Source organism: Natrix helvetica (genome assembly GCF_964273705.1).
Source record: "Natrix helvetica genome assembly, chromosome: 1".
Classification (NCBI taxonomy): Eukaryota; Metazoa; Chordata; class Lepidosauria; order Squamata; family Natricidae; genus Natrix; species Natrix helvetica.
The window spans coordinates 282,045,452-282,061,333 of NC_138548.1; the positions used below are offsets into that span (position 1 = coordinate 282,045,452).

The 15,882-nt window shown below is 41.4% G+C and overlaps 1 long non-coding RNA gene across 1 annotated transcript; it reads right to left on the reverse strand.

Annotated features, from left to right (window-relative positions):
• Nucleotides 1-5,496: 5,496 nt before the first annotated feature.
• LOC309383611 lies at nucleotides 5,497-8,238 on the reverse strand. The gene is made up of 3 exons (XR_014173877.1): nucleotides 8,135-8,238; nucleotides 6,038-6,177; nucleotides 5,497-5,639 (listed from the first exon to the last, which is right to left on the reverse strand). It is a non-coding gene; the product is annotated as an uncharacterized lncRNA (long non-coding RNA).
• Between the last annotated feature and the right edge of the window lie 7,644 nt (nucleotides 8,239-15,882).

A 15,882-nucleotide genomic window follows, 5' to 3' on the forward strand; every position in this document is an offset into this window, starting at 1 on the left:
ATCAGAATGTTCACGCGACCTGCATGCGATTTATGGCCAAGCTGAACCATGCATGGCAACTATGAACCAGGTTTGAATTACTGCCATATTTATAAAGCGGGGTGAAGACAAGAATTTGCCATCATTCCCTAGTCTTGGAAATGTCTTTTCTCAGTGGGATTCTCTGATCAAAGAAAGTGTTGCCTGGTACTCAGCTTCTCTAATTCCACTTTAGTTTGACATTTACTGCTTAATCTCAGATCACTGTAGTTTATTGCATCAGACTGCCCCCCCCCTTCCTACTTCTGATCTCAGATTTAATTGGGTGATGTGCCTCAGGATACAATAATTATTTAGAGGGTCATCTGTCATCATGTTCTGAAGCTAACACATCTCTGCAGAAATATCCTTAACATAATTTTGGATTATAACATGCCAAGGGAGAAAAACAAATACAATATCCTATGAACTGATTCAGTTTATATTTTCCTTTTTGCCTATCAATTCTGATCTTTGTTCAAAAATTAAATTACCTTTTAGAAATGGTAAATGTTTTGCAGAAACACAGATTGCAAATGTTTGTAGGATCCGCAGCAGAAAATTTATTTTCCCTGTTCCTCCAGTTGTAAGTTTAAATTTTAAATAAAGTGAGGCAACAGTGAGAGAACAAGTAAATGCATCAATATTATAATAATAATAATAATAATAATAATAATAATAATAATAATAATAATAATAATAATAATAATAATAATAATAATAATAATTTTATTTGTTAGCCACAACCCTCTCCCGAAGGACTCGGGGCGGCGTACAATCAAAACAAATAAAATACAGATAAAGACAAGCAAACATAGAAACAAAGGCATATACATGTGCATGGAGGAGGTAGACTGATGAGTGAAAACAATTAAAAACACAATTTAAAATCCCATTAAATAAAATTACAGAATTAAAAACCCGTCAGGAGCGATATGAAGTTATGGTTGAGCCAGGCCAGCTATTTGGAATAGGTGGGTCTTGAGCTTTACACGGAAGGAGCGGAGGTCAGTGGTGGTCCTAATATCCGGAGGGAGGTCATTCCACAGGGCTGGGCCCGCCACAGAGAAGGCTCTGCTCCTAGGCGCCGCCCCTCGGCACTGTCTGGTGGACAGCACCTGGAGAAGTCCCTCTCTGTGCGAGCGGATGGGTCGCAGGGATGTATGGGGCAGAATACGATCCCGCAAGTAACTAGGTCCTGAGCCATGAAGCGCTTTAAAGATCGTAATCAAGACCTTGAAACGCACCCGATAGACCACAGGAAGCCAGTGCAGCTCGCGCAGGAGAGGTGTCACATGGGAGTAACGTGTACTCCCCATAAATACCCGCGTGGCCGCATTCTGGACCAGCTGCAGTCTCCGAGTGCATTTCAAGGGAAGCCCCATGTAGAGAGCGTTACAGTAGTCCAGGCGAGACGTCACCAGCGCATGAGTGACTGTGCGTAAGGCGTCCCGGTCCAATAGGGGGCGCAATTGGCGCACCAGGCGAACCTGGTGGAACGCCCCCCTTGCCACGGCTGTCACATGGTCATCCATGGACAGCCTGGCATCCAGGAGGACGCCCAAATTGCGCGCCCGCTCTACGGGGGCGAGTTGAACGCCCCCAATGGCCAGAGATGGAATTAACTGGTTGAACCGGGGGGCCGGAACCCACAGCCACTCCGTCTTGGAGGGAGTCATCCATCCAGACCCGTACGGCTTCCACACACCGGGACATCACTTCGACGGCCTCGTTGGGGTGGTTCGGGGTGGAAATGTACAGCTGAGTATCATCAGCGTACAGATGATATCCCACCCCGAAACCATGGATGATCTCACCCAGCGGCTTCATATATGTGTTGAACAGGAGTGGCGAGAGGACCGACCCCTGTGGCACCCCACAAGTAAGGGGGCTTAGGGTCGACCTCTGCTCCCCTGCCAACACACGTTGCGTCCGGCCAGAAAGGTAGGAGCCGAACCACCGCAAAACAGTGCCCCGGACTCCTAACCCCTCCAGTCGGTGCAACAGGATACCATGGTCGATGGTATCAAAAGCCGGCGAGAGGTCTAATAGGACCAGGATAGAGGAACAACCCCTATCTCTGGCCCTCCAGAGATCATCTACCAACGCGACCAAGGCTGTCTCTGTGCTGTGCCCGGGGCGAAAGCCGGACTGGCGTGGGTCTAGATAATCATTCTCCTCCAGATGTCGTGGGAACTGAGAAGCCACCACACTCTCTACAACCTTCGCCAGAAAGGGAAGGTTGGAGACAGGACGATAATTGGCCAGCTCCGTAGAGTCCAGGGAAGGCTTCTTGAGCAAGGGTCTCACCACCGCCTCTTTCAAGGCGGCCGGAAGAGACCCCTCACCCAGCGAAGCGTTCACTAGGCCCAGGAGCCAGTCGCGTGTAACCTCCCAGGATGCCAGTACAAGCCAGGAGGGACACGGGTCCAGTCAACATGTGGTAGGTCGCAGTCGTCCACGCAATCTGTCCAAATCCTCGATGACAACCAAGTCAAACTCCTCCCAGAAAGGTTTCTCAAGACTCGGCACGGACGTCTCCACTGGGCCGCTAAAGGGGACCCAATCCTTCCGGATTTGAGCGATTTTATCCTGCAGGTATTTCCCAAATTCCTCTGCCCTACCCTGTAAAGGGGCCTCCCGCGGCCTCTGAAACAGGAGGGAGCGGGACACCCGAAACAGGGCGGCAGGGCGGTTCTCTGCAGATGCAATGAGAGCGGCACAATATTGACGTTTGGCCGTTCTCAATGCCACTAGGTACGTCCTCAAATGGGCTCGTACCTGTGCTCGGTCAAATTCGGATCGGGAGGATCTCCAACGACTCTCTAGGCATCTCTTGCGGCGCTTCATCACCCTTAGCTCCTCGGTGAACCAAGGAGCCAGGGTGGATCGTTGCCGCCGGAGAGGCCGCAAAGGCGCCACCCGGTTCAAGGCCCCGGTAGTCGCATTGTTCCACGCGGCTACCAGGTCCTCTACCCGAGGGTGGGTCAGGACTACAGGAGGTGGCCCAAGCTCCGTCTGGAACCTGTCTGGTTCCATCAGGCGCCTGGGGCGGAACCATCTCGTGCTTTCCGGTTCCGCCTCCCCGCAGCGGGGGGTAGCACCAGGGAAGTCAAGTCGAAGGAGTGAGTGATCTGACCATGACAGAGGAGTGATGGTTAAGTTCCCTCCTCCCAGATCACTCAACCACTGGCCAGAGACAAAAACAAGGTCCAAGGTGTGACCTCCCTCGTGTGTCGGGCCCTGAATCAGTTGAGTCAGGTCCATGGCTATCATGGAAGCCATGAACTCCCGAACCCCCTCTGATGCTTCTCCCACCGATGGCAGGTTAAAATCCCCCATCACTAAGAGTTTGGGGGTCTCAACCACCACCGATGCGATCAGCTCGAGGAGTTCAGGCAGGGTCGCTGATGTATGGCGAGGAGCCAGGTATACTATCAGCAGGCCCAACTGTCTCCCAGGGCCCCATTTCACAACAAGGGATTCACACCCGGACGTCTGTGGCACATTGGACTCCCTCGGCTCTAAGTCCTCCCGGATAATCACTGCTACCCCACCGCCCCTTCTCCGGGCCCGGGGCTGGTGAAATGCTTGGTAGCCTGGTGGGCACATTTCCACGAGGGGTAAACCTCCCTCGTGGCCCAACCAGGTCTCCGTTATTCCGGCGAGGTCCGGCTCCCCCTCCAAAACATATCCCATATTTATGGGATATGTTAAAAAAGAGAGAAAGGCTACAAAGCCTAATTAAAGAATGGAAAAGATACCAAGAGGAAGCAACTCAAGTCCACCACTCCTGCTTTTCATTGTATCTTTGTTTTATTTAGGCACCCTATCAAGCCACAGAACACAGGTCACTGATAACTTTGCAGTGGGAAATTTCCTTTCTTTGTTATCTTCATTTGCACACTAGTTCCTCATTGCAGAGGCTAATTGATGTCTAACCCACATTCAAAATTCTGCTGGGCACCATTCATAAAAGGACTCAAACTCTTTATATGCCACTTTACCATTTTAACACACACACACAATATCAAATAAACAATAATAAGTGGGAAGGGAGGGAGGGAATGCAATACAATACAATACAACATCAGATGATGTTGAGGTTTCCAATATCAAGCCAGGCGAACTAGCATCAGTGGCTTTCCCAATCAGAGGCCAATCAAAGAGCAAAGAAGCAAGTACCATTCCATACATCTATGAAAGAGAAGCCCTACAACATCCGTAATCATGTATATGAATGATGATGCTAAAAACCAGAAGGCAATAACCAGTGTCAGAAGACCTTGAGGAAATAGTAGCCAGTTTATAGCAACCAACTAACAGGTAACTACTGCTTAGTGGTTCTCTGGTCCTTTTTTTCCATTCCCTGATTTTAGTCTCAAATGGTGCTATTCAGGATACTCTAGGTCTGCCTCACTAATTCCCACATCTCATTACAGTGCAAAGCTCTTCACTGGCTTCCTATAGGAGCAAGAGCCCAATTAAAGTACTGGTGCTTAAGTTCAAAGCTCTCTGGCCACAGGTCAACTAGCACAGGGGTCCCCAATTCCCAGGCCAGGGACCACTTCTGGGCTGCCGCTTGTTTGGAACCAGGCCACGCAAACGGTGGGTGAGAGTGCATATGCAAAGCTTCACTTGTGTGAATAACGGGCACAAGCGCCCACTGTTTGCACAAATTGAGGTGCATGCCCTCTTGCTGTTCACACAGAACCATCCCCTGGAAAAGCTGGGGACCCCTGAACTAGCATCTGTCTTATTATGTTACCTTACATTCAGGTTTACTCTTTACAATCCTTCTTTCTGTTCATTGTTCCAAGTACAGATTCTGGATGTTCTGGTCCTGTGACTCTAAAATCAGCTTCCTCTTCCCTTTTTCTCTGTGAAAGATTGAATGGGATGTTGTGATCATTATGGCATTTGGGATTGGGCTGGGCCAAATAATAATAATAATAACAGCAATGCCTACTCTGTTCACTTTAGGGTAAGCTGTATAATATATGAAATAAATTCTTGATATGCATTTGTTTGGTACACTTGGCAATTTTAAAAAAATAAAATAAAATTGATTTGCAAAAGGACATTTTATTTTTACAACATCTGCTCTCACTATGCCGGTACCAGTATATCTAGAGTTGGTACGAATCTGATTGCCTGAACAGAACACCAATTCATTTCCCTACCAAAGTGGTACCGTTTATCTACTCGCATTGAACATGCTTTTGAGTTATTAGGTGGACAGAAGCTAAAGCGAGTGAGGGGAGCTCACCCTGCCACACAGTGCTAAGATCTAACCGCTGTAGCAGAGACCATCTCCAGTATCATTAAGCCACTGACCCACTGCACCTCTTGATCAAATTTTGTGCACATATAAATACTTACAGCAAGAAGCAAGGTGCCCAATGAAAGTTTCTTTCAATGGGATTTATGCAACACAATGTTCATTTTATCTTTTTGGTATATTTGACTTAAATGCTTCGGCACCATTTAAAACTACTAAAGAAAGCCTAGTGTGAATGCAAATCCTTGCTTAGCCATGTCGCTCCTTGGATGACTCTGCACCATTTGCTGTCTCTTAGCACCTCTGTATGCTGTGATCTCAAATCAGATTGTCTCCTGTCCTGTTAAAAATAAAATGTAAGGTCTACAGTTAAAAATAAAAACATAACTCTCATATGTTTATCCCAAGATTAATATATAATCTGTTTAGGCCCTGTGGTTTTCAGAAAGACACTAAATGAGAATACATGAGAATAGTGTCTAGACCAGATATTTTCTGCTCATATTATGATTCCTTTTTTAAAAGACGGTTAATGCAAAAGAATGGCAACAAAACAAATTATGATTAGAGGAATGAAATAAATGAAAGTATGTTTTAGGGGCAGAATTTTTTTTGGTAAAGTTTCTTGAAGGAGCACAGGGCAAAATGCATTATTTAAGAGAGTAATTTGTTTTGCTAAAGAATAGTTAGTTAGTTGTCAAATATAGTTGTCACATAAAATCTACAATAGTTAGTTACTCTAACTCCAGTAGAGTACAAATGTGATCAAACGTCTTCTTTAGTATCCTATGGTTTTCTTCTTGTCTTAACCAGTTTTCAAGTAGAGATGAAACCTCTGTGATGTTACATTCAAATGCCAAACCTTTTGCTTTCAGTGTCTGCAAATAGAGAACAGGAGAAGACATTCAACAGAAGCTGTCATATTTTCAAACCTGCCCGCGTTTTAACAATAACAAGCTGCCGTTACAAAAACAGACCTAGTAAATGAATAGCATGTTCCATTAGGGAAAGTTAATACTGTGAATTCTAAATATTCCATTAAGGGATTATTTACAGTTTTCCATCTTTACAAGCCTTCAGTTAACATGATTTTTAATGGGCCTCGGCTCTGCTTGGCGTAGATGCCCAAAATTGCAAGTACAGTTTCCCTCTTAAGCATTTATGTGCTTGGCAGTTGTACAATGTCTTGCAGTAACATCTTAGGATACAAAAAGTCTTAACATTGGCTGATGTACCACAATATGTGAATGGGTGGGTTGTAAGGAAAGAGAGTTACCTAGGACCATATTGAAGAGGTTTTTTCAGAAGATCCTTCAATGCTTTGGAGATAATGTCACAACAATTGCTTTTTTCATGTAAAGGTCCAGACTCTTTAATTATTGGAAATGCTTTTTTAAAAAAAAAAAACAATATCATACAGCTAGTCCTCAACTTATGGTCAACTTGTAACCAATCACTTAGCAACTATTCAAAGTTAAAATGGACTGCTGAAAAGGGGACTTACGAGCCAGATTTGACATTCCAATGCCCCTTCTACCCAATACATGAAGGATAATCTGTTTCTTCTTCCATCCCATCTCATAGGAAATTTACAATGGTCAAAATGCCTTTTAGGAAGAGGGAATTTAAGAGTGTTATGTAAACACAGAACCGGGTTTGCTCGAACGCCATCCCGAAAATACATCAGATCGAATAAAATATGAAAACACAACAGCGGAAGGAGGGAAAGGAGAGAGGAGGAGAGGGGAGAGGAGAGGAGAAGAGAAGAAAGGAGAGGGAAAGAAGAAAGGGTAAACAAGAGGAAGGAAGTGAGGGGTAGTAAGAGTAGGGGAGGAAGGGAAGGAAGAGAGGAGGAGTAGGGGAGAGGGAAGGGAAGAAGAAAAGAGGAAGGAGAGGAGGAAAGAAGAAAGTAGAGAAGAAGGGAGGGTAGGAGAAAGAGGGAAGAAGAAGTAGGGTTGTTGTAACACAAGATGGATGTAAGGGATGGCAGGAAAGCAAATTTCAAATATACTATTATATCTTTAGGGGGAATCTAAATGTTAAAGGTTAACATATAATACTAATAATATATATGAGAAATGTATATTTGTGAATGTATGTATGAGAAAAAAATAAAAAAAAACTTTTCAAAAAAATGCTTTTTTTGGGGCACCTGCACTTACAACATCTTACAATAAAACAGAAGTTGTTCCTTTCACAAAGAGGGGAGTTAACCATTTCACTTACATTCCCTTGCCGACCTAGATTTAACAAGCATTCACCATTGCACAAAACCCAATCACACCAATATCTGTGCCATGCATTTAAAAAGAATCATAGAGCATATTCCAGGAAAGACGCAATTGAACAATGTTAGAACGAAGTCCTGGTTCACTTTATGTGCAACATGGATCTATAAAAGTAAAACCTTGAAAGTGCAATTAAATATAAACCCCATCACTTTTCAAAGAAAGTAAAATCGCGTTGGAAGGTCAAAACATGAAAGCTGATTAAATATAAAAATGAGGTTGACTGACTAGAAGAGCTTCTTTTTCTTTTCTTTTTTTTTGCCTTTCAGGTGCTCAGGGATTATTAAGGGCATCTCTTTTGTATAGCGATAGCACAGATAACACCCTCAGAATTGTATAGAAGCAGTCACTAAAATTACAGAATTTGTGGAATAAAGTTAATAAAGTTGGAAGCAAGTGCAGACATTGAGGTGCAGATTCTATGAGATGTCTTAGGTCAGCGGTCCCCAACTTTTGTGGCACCAGGGACTGGTTTCATGGAAAACAATTTTTTCCACAAACCGGGGGGAGGGATGACTTTGGCTTCGCTCATTCGTCCACTGCTCACCTGCAGCTGTGCGGCCCGGTTCCTAACAGGCACAGACTGGTACTGGTCGATGGCCCTGGGGGTTGGGGACTTCTGCCCTTGGTCATATGTTGGCCTGATTGTAGATAAGATTAAGCCAGAGAGATTTTTTGGCTAGAAAATGGCTAGAAAAAAATAACCCAACAGCAAATAGACATGAAATCGGAATTATTTTTATTGGGAATATTTACAGGGAAATACAATAGGAAAATACAATAATTAATTTAATTTTACATATTACAACAGCAGCAAGAATAATTGGAAGAATAACGATATATCATCAGAGGAAAACGTGATAAGAAAAGTTTTAGAGTGGGCAGAGATGGATAGACTTACAAAAGAAATTAAAGATAAAGGAGAAACAGGTATGGAATGATTATACTACCATGACACTACATGGTATGGAATGATTGGTATAAATGGTTAGAGCAGGGGTGTCCAAACTTGGGAACTTTAAGACTTGTGGACTTCAACTCCCAGAATTCCCCAGCCAGCCATGCTGGCTGGGGAATTCTGGGAGTTGAAGTCCACAAGTCTTAAAGTTCTCAAGTTTGGACACCCCTGGGTTAGAGGATAGGTGTAAAGGTGAAGGGTTAAATGAAGAAGATATAGGAGTTAGAAATTAGTAATAAACTTGTATTAATTGAAATGACACATAATGAATGATTGTAATTCAGTATATGAATATAGTAGAATGTATATAAAAATATTGGTATTACATGTATAAAGATTGATTGAAGTAAGTGGGGGGAGGGATAAATAATGAATGTATACCGATATGGAAACGTATAGAAGGAAAATGTCAAAAAAAAATTTAACTGTTTAATAAAATTATTTAAATTAAATTAAAAAGATTAAGATTAAACCAAAGTTTTTAGAAAATTATTTTTTCTAGAATTAAGATGCTGACTTTTTATGATTATGTATTAAGATTTGATATTTTGATGTAACCTAGGAGTTTGGAGGGAGGGGGCGTCTGCCACATTTGCAACTGCCAAAATTTGTAATTCCACCTACCCCTTTTCCACATAAACGTTTTTAAAAAAACCAATAAAACTTTTTGAAAAAAAAAAAAAAAAGATTAAACCAAAGTTTTTAATGATGATTAACTGAATATGCTATAGCAAGTTGACATGAAGTACTGAATGATAATATAGAGAGATAGAGGTTGGAGAAATACCTAGGTTTCACACATTCTGCTAAAGCATAATAGAACTTTTGGGTTTTCATTTAACCAAAGTATGGTTAAATGAAAGTATGAATTTAGTTATAGTGGTTTGTAGGAATCAGTGAGAAAAAATCAGTACCTTCATTTTTTTCAATATGTGTTTGGCGATCTTATCAAAGATTGGTACACCTACATTTAAAAATTTTAAAAACCTGCAAACACTTCAATTGATTCCAGTCAAGGAAAGAGATACCTCTCAAACTTCTGGAAGCAGAAAGATCAATGGGATATACAAGGGACTGGAGTGTGGAGGGAGCTTTATTTATATGTTGCAAGCTACCCCTTGCTCCACTTCATATATCTGTCAGCTGGTATATTTTTGGATGTGGCACTATCAATCTTCTCAAAGACTAGATCATCTGAGGAAAATAGTACTGCAGCTGATGGGGGGGGGGGGAGGCACCAGATGAGTTTGTTCCTATTCCACCTCACATCCTTCACCACCCCATTAATGTGTCAACCAAGATGTTTGTGAGGGATATCTTCTCAATTCTTCTGATTCCAGTGACTCTCATACACACACACGCACTGTCAGGCCTGGAAGCCATATTTTGCATTGAGCCTTCAGGCCTGCCACATTCCATACTGTGGGAAAGTGGGAGAGGGGATTATATGGAATACGGGAGATATATAGTCATAACAACATTCCTTTCTCAGAGAGTCAAGGACATCTTGCCTTGCAGCTGGAGGGGTATGGCTGGGAGGCACCTCCAGTTAGAACGGTGCCTGATTGGGCCATGTGATGGACATGTGGGTGCTGGGCAGGGGCTTGGACTTTCATTTGGGTGGGGAAAACCTGGAAACTTTCAGATTCAGGTTTTCCCAGATGTGCCAATATGACATCTGGGATGTCATTTTATGACATCAATATGACATAAAATGGAACTTTGAGGAACTTCAAATCTCGGAGTCTTCTTTCGCTGGGGGTGTTACTTGGAACCCTGACACACATCTATTCATACATACTTTCATATTGATTTTTTTCTTTCCTCCTCCTCCTCCTCCTCCTCCTCCTCCTCCTCCTCCTCCTCCTCCTCCTCCTCCTCCTCGTCTTAGCAAGCTAAAGCTGGGTTGGGGAAACAAGGATGCTGAGAAATTCACTAATCCTGAAGCAGTCCTGATTGGCAGTATTGCCCAACAAAATATTCTAAGCAGATTATTATAGTTGATTCCTATCATAATACAATATAAAGTTTCTTCTCCTCAGAATGAGTGTGAAGGTGAAGCCTATATAACAACATTAGTGCCTGGTTCTATTATTTCTGGTCTACAAAGGTGATCACAAAATCTATTAAAATGTCCATTTCTTTGTTTCCTTCCAGTGTTAATCTGGATCTTTGCTGTCCAAATACAATACCCTTAAGTTCTGTAAGACTAAAATGATGTAAATATTTATCAATTAAATATATCCTTGTTACAACTTTTCTTGAGGTTATAGGAAAGTCGTTTTAGAATCAAAGCAAAGAAAATATAGTTGTCATGTATACTGTTTATTTCATTCCTACTTCAAGTGAATTCCCAATCTTCTATTAAAGTACACTTTCATCATATTGTGTTTACTATTTGTAATCATGGTTTTAATTTGAATTGTCTTTAAGCTACTATCCCCTTTCCTTAGCTTTATTGCAGTTTAATTCCTTAACTGGAAAAATATAACCACAGAAAGTTATTATCCATTTTTAATCTAATCCAATTTATGCTCAAACAGCAGCCACACAGTATATTAAATCTCATTAGGCTATACTTTATACTATTATCTGGATATCTGGATAAAATAAATTCATAATAAAATATGAAAGTGATTTGCAGTAATATTCTGGACTTGAAGTTTTGTTTGCATTTTAAATTTACCATTATTTTGCAGAATTAAATCATAACTTTATTCAACTTTTATTTCTAAAATAAAATATGGGGTTCAGTTTCTGCTCTGCAGGAACAATACGGGGACTATTGTTACAAATTAGAAAATTATTCAGTTATTACATGTATCATTATTGCTCTGTTACTTATCATTCATTTATCTATTAATTCATTCAATTGATCCATCTTATTCACTTTGCCTTTTTAATAGCTAGCCCAAATGAGGTTAAAGTAGGATAAAAATGGTTGCATATGAACTCTGTCATAGTTCCTGATGGAGGAATTGGTATCTATCTTGACTTGAATAGTTTCAAATAGCTTTTTTCCCCTGCTTTCTTTTGTCTTCTGGACATTATAGTAAGTATCAACAACTAGCCGATAACCGGCATTGCTTGGGTATTTATTTATAGGGGGGAAATGTCCAGACCTAATGTTGGATTTTCCCCTTTACCAGAGGGAGCCCCTCGTGGGGTACTGTTTTGTACCTCCAGACTTTCAAGATCGTATCAATGTAAGCTTATAATAAAGAAGAATTACTGTAGCTCACCTGGTCGTGTATCTTATCTGGTTTACCTGGGATGGCTAACATCACTTTAATACTGTTTAAAGTCATTGAAGTGACAAAGCTGGTACTTCTGTCAAAGGAATCACAGGAAACACTCTAATTAGGTCAATCCTATTCAAACGTCAATCATTCTCCTGTCCATTGTCCACCTCTTTCTTCCATAATATTTGTTTTGAACTGCACTTCATCTGAATTCACTAAAATCAGAGAGGACAACATACTTCCAGATGTATTACTAATACCCATATAGCTAGCAGACTGGTGATCTATAAAGTGATCCCATAGGCTTCTGCCCTAGTTCAAATTTCCAACAGCTGCCACTAGGACAATAAGCAATCACAGAACAGTACAGTTGGAAGGGGCCATCAAATTCAACCTCTTGCTAATGCAGGGATACAAATTAAAGTAATGCAGACAAAGGTTGTCTGATCTCCACTTCAATACATCCAGGGGAGAGGAACCTATCTACATACATACATACATACATCATACATACATACATACATACTTACATATCAGTGGTGGTATTCAAAAAATTTTACTACCAGTTCTGTGGGTGTGGCTTGTGCGTGGCATGGCTTGGTGGGCATGGCTTGGTGTGCGTGGCAAGGGAAGAATACTGTAAAATCTCCATTCCCTCCCCACTCCAGGGGAGGATTACTGCAAAATCCCATTTCCTCCCGATCAGCTGGGATTCGGGAGGCAGAGAATAGATGGGGGCAGTGCCAGTCAGAGATGGTATTTACCGGTTCTCCAAACTACTCAAAATTTCTGCTACCGGTTCTCCAGAACTGGTCAGAACCTGCTGAATACCACCTCTGATACATACATACATACCATAAATACACACGTGAGCACAAACAAACACATACCTTAAGAATAAAGCCAATTGGGGTAATAGTTAGGCTCAGTTTCCTGTGCTGAATTTTTGGACAAAAATTTGCTTTCAGATTATTTAAAACCTCAAACATTCTGCCTTAGCTTGCAGGGGTTGTTCTTCCAGGTCAATGGTTACGTTCACAAATTCTATTAAACCATAATAAGTTATGTTTGGTTGTTATTTTAGGGTTGAATGAAGCCACCTATTAGAGCAGGAGTATTAAACTCGCAGCATCACAGCGGCATCACAAGACATATGAGGACTTTTTTTCCCCTTTGTGAAACCGGGTGGGGCCAGCCCGTGACACATCAGGACCATGGGCCTTGAGTTTGACACCCCTGCATTAGAGTTTAGTACAGTGATGAAATTCAATGTTTTTTTACTACCGGTTCTGTGGGCGTGTCTTAGTGGGCATGGCAGGGGAAGGATACTGCAAAATCCCCATTCCCACCGCACTCCTGGGAGAAGGATATTGCAAAATCTCCATTCCCACCCCACTCTGGGGCCAGCCAAAGAGGGTATTTTCCGGTTCTCCAAACTACTCAAATTTTCCGCTACTGGTTCTCCAGAACCTGCTGAATTTCACCCCTGGTTTAGTGTGATATATGTATTAGGCCACATTTAATAAACCATGTTAAAAAATCCTGGCCTAGCATAGGTAAAACCAGCCAGGAGTTCAATTGAGCAATTACTCATTTTAACCTTATTTGGTAAGCTATAAAACGAAGCCAGATAGCATGATTTCCTAAAACTAATGAACTTCAATATGGTTTAACGTGTGAACCCAGCCAATGAGCCTCTGGATGCAATTCTATACATATTGGGAATATGTTCTAAGAAACTCAATGGATCTTAGTTTAAAGAAACACAATAGAATTATGATACCTATCATGTTTATGATATTAGACATTAGAACCACCACCACCGACTTCCGCTCCTTCCGACAAAAATTGAAGACACACCTGTTCCGATTGGCTGGCCTGGCATAATCATAACTGCTACCTCCTGGCAAACATATTTCTAATCTGGTATTTTAGGGGAATTGTTTTTTAAATTTAATTTTATGGGATATTTGTTGGGGTTTTAAATTATTTACTCAGCTGTACAGTTCTTTATACCTTTTTATCCTCCTTCGTATCTATTTATCTATTTAATAATTTTAATTGTTTATATGTTGTATTTCTGATATGGACTGTACACCGCCCCGAGTCCCTTTCGGGAGATGGGGCGGTCTATAAGCGCTCAGTAAATAAATATTTACTGCCAACAAGGTAATAAGGAAATATTGCAATCATCTTTTTATGCTTCTGTTCATTTGTCCTTCTGCAGCTACAATTTCTGTACACTGGGTTGCCATTCAAGATATATATGGCAGAACAATCTAAAATAAAGGTGACTTGCCTTCTTTAAACAGTCATGATAGAAAGCAGAACACCAACTATTTTGGTCCTAAGTGGCAAAGTGAAAAGGTACCTGAGTGGGTCTGGAGTCGTTTAATCCAAACAGCATTTATAATATTGATGAAATGAGGGAGTTTTGCTAGAGAACCCCTTGACAAAAGTTACACTTTTAAGCAGAAGGTTTATTTGTAGAAGCATTTTTTAAAAGTATATATTAGTACATTAATTTTCCTTATGATTTTTTATTTATTTTGGTGGTTGGGAAGACAATTACACTGCTTAGCATCTGAAATTCCTGTTTAACCCGTTAAACTTGGATCAGGCCACTAGATATGATGCTTAAAGGATTGTACCATTCTTGCACAGCTGCTCAACTCAACGTTATGCTGTAAAACTCTTTTATGCATCAATTATGATCTCAAGATGGCATCAATTACAGCAGAACTACTAAGATGTAGCTTACCTTTGCCCAGTAAAAAATATCAACACAACTTACTGAAATCATTTTAATAACAAACTTGGCTTAAAAATAAAAGGATTTGAGAATCATTTTAAACTCTAGAAATTGCTTAGAACAATGTGAGCAGCTCAGATATTGTAGCAAAGTTTATGATAGAGATTGGTCAGCAAAAGAGTTGAGGGAATGCTTTTGGAAAATAGTTGCAAATGGCCATTTTGCCATCACATTGATTTCTTCATTCATTTATTAAATAGATTTATATGGCCACCCAATAGCACATGGTGACTCCAGGCAACGTACAAAGTTAAAAATCGACAATATAGAAACCTCCATTCCTTGTGGTAGCGACAAACATAACCACATAAGTAGAATAGAATCAAATAGAAAAACAGAGTTGGAAGGGATCTTGGAGGTCTTCTAGTCCAACCCCCTGCTTAGGCAGGAAACCTCACACCAGACAAATGGTTATCCAACATCTTCTTAAAGACTTCCAGTGTTGGGACATTCACAACTTCTGGAGGCAAGTTGTTCCACTGATTAATTGTTCTGTCAGGAAATTTCTCCTCAGTTCTAAGTTGCTTCTCTTCTTGATTAGTTTCTACCCATTGCTTCTTGTCCTACCCTCAGGTGCTTTGGAGAATAGCTTGACTGCCTCTTCTTTGTGGCATCCCCTGAGATATTGGAACACTGCTATCATAACTTGATCAGCTCCAAATCAACTTGGGGTCCCCAATCCTGCTGATGTCTTCAGGGCCTTTCAGAAAAGTAGGAGAGTGCCAACCATATTTCTGAGTGAATGATATTCCAAAGAAAGGGAGACTTCTTCTAGGTCCCTAGATAAGGTATATTTCCTTAATAGATTGGACCCACAGCATACCCTGCCTTCCCACTCTCGTGGTCTAGGTTAATGTAACCAGAAAGAAGTGGCTACCCTGGCCCCAAGCCATGCAGCTTATTAAAGGTAATGCTTATAATAATGTCAGAGAAACAGGACAATAAAACCACATATGTATTGGAAGAAATGTCCTTTTGGATTCAGCTCCAAGTGGGGGGAAAGACACTGGAGACATGGAGGCTGCTTGGAAAGATGTTTTAATGGTGGACAGAGCCACATGGCTTGAGTCCTGAACAGAAAAGGTGGTCACATGCTTCAATGTTGAGTGAAGAAGAAAGAGAGGAAGGGGCTAATTGGGCTTTTTATAATCTCTTCAGCCCCACCTCTCTGTTTCCTGTTCCTGTGTAAGAAATGTATTCTGATTGGTTGTCAGACTCCTATGGAGCCTTGCAGGGGCAACTCTCTAGGCTGTGTTTTGAATCGCAAGTTTGATTGAGTTTCC